The sequence below is a fragment of the Balaenoptera musculus genome, chromosome X (genome assembly GCF_009873245.2).
Source record: "Balaenoptera musculus isolate JJ_BM4_2016_0621 chromosome X, mBalMus1.pri.v3, whole genome shotgun sequence".
Lineage (NCBI taxonomy): Eukaryota > Metazoa > Chordata > Mammalia > Artiodactyla > Balaenopteridae > Balaenoptera > Balaenoptera musculus.
Genome location: NC_045806.1, coordinates 2,017,352 through 2,018,742, shown reverse-complemented (window position 1 = coordinate 2,018,742; position 1,391 = coordinate 2,017,352). Strand labels below are relative to the sequence as shown.

The window sequence follows — 1,391 nt, the reverse complement described above, 5'->3', positions numbered from 1 at the left end:
CTTTAATGTACACCCAGGAAACATTACCCTGAAGTACTTGATGTTTCCAGAAACTCTAATGAATGTTTTACATGCATTCTTTTTTTAAAAAAATTTTTTTATATTGGAGTATAGTTGACTAATAATGTTGTGTTAGTTTCAGGTGTACAGCAACGTGATTCAGTTATACATAGACTCGTATCTATTCTTTTTCAGATTCTTTTCCCATTTAGGTTATTACAGAATATTCAGCAGAGTTCCCTGTGTTATACAGTAGGTCCTTGTTGGTTATCTGTTATATGCTTTCTGTCATTTTCTTTTGTATATGGGTTAAAACGTATTTGCCTTCATCTACGGTTTGCAGAAGTACCATTTACATTAGGGACCAGATCACTGTCTGTGGTGGGGCCCATCCTGGGCATTGTAGGATGCTTGGCGGGGCCCCTGGGTTCTACACACTAGATTCCAGTAGAATCATCCATTCTTGGAAACCAAAAATGTTTCCAGACATTGCCAAATATCCCTTGGGGGAGAAAATCATTCTGGGTCGAGAATCACTGATAATGGATAGAAGACTGGAAGAAAAGTCCCCCCAGATTTTTATTTCAAGAGAATCAATAGTGCTCGCTACGGCAGCACATATACTAAAATTGGAACGATACAGAGAAGAGTAGTAGCAGGGCCCCTGCGCAAGGATGACACGCAAAATCGTGACGCGTTCCATATTTTTAATAAATAAAAAAAACAATAATAATAAATGCTGGTATACTCACAAATGAAAAAAAAAAAAGAACCACATAATACATCCCAGTATCACTCTTTCCACTTAGAACGTTCAGGCTACATTATCACCAGCACCTGGCATTGATATTTACTTACAGAGTGGATCTTGTTTTCACTCCCTTTGACTTCAGGTGGATCCAGGGTATGGTGTTTTATCTCCCTTAAAATGTGCCATAGCCAAACTTACTTACTTTATTTGGAGTCTCCCCCAAGTCTTCAGATGTTTGGGGTCTGTATGGGCTCTTCACCACCCCCAGTGTCCGAAGATGGAGGCTTATTAAGATACGGAGGACCCTGGGCTGTTTCCTTTTTTTCAGGTCAAACTCATTTCCCTTTTATTAAAGTCCAAGTTACATTACATGGTTTGGTACTCAACAAAGGAAAACTTGTTCAAATAAGGTAATATGTTATCATCAGTATTTCCAGGTGATCGTTTACAGTCAAGTCACAGTATCAGTAAATCCTTGGGAGGCCCATCCATGGGGTTTACACTTTGTCAAGGCCCAGTTCCTCTGGAGGGGAGATTCCCAGTTCGTTTAAAGTTGGTCTAGGTTCCTGGATGACATAGGGGTAGATTTCCTTATGAGGTCCTGCTCTGTCCTGAACAACCTCTAGGACGCGAACTGCAC

At 40.2% G+C, this 1,391-nt stretch overlaps 1 non-coding gene across 1 annotated transcript; it reads left to right on the top strand.

The window, feature by feature from the left end:
- The first annotated feature begins 599 nt into the window (after positions 1-599).
- Positions 600-709, top strand: LOC118889382. The gene has a single exon (XR_005018516.1). It is a non-coding gene; the product is annotated as a U6 spliceosomal RNA (small nuclear RNA).
- Positions 710-1,391: the final 682 nt, after the last annotated feature.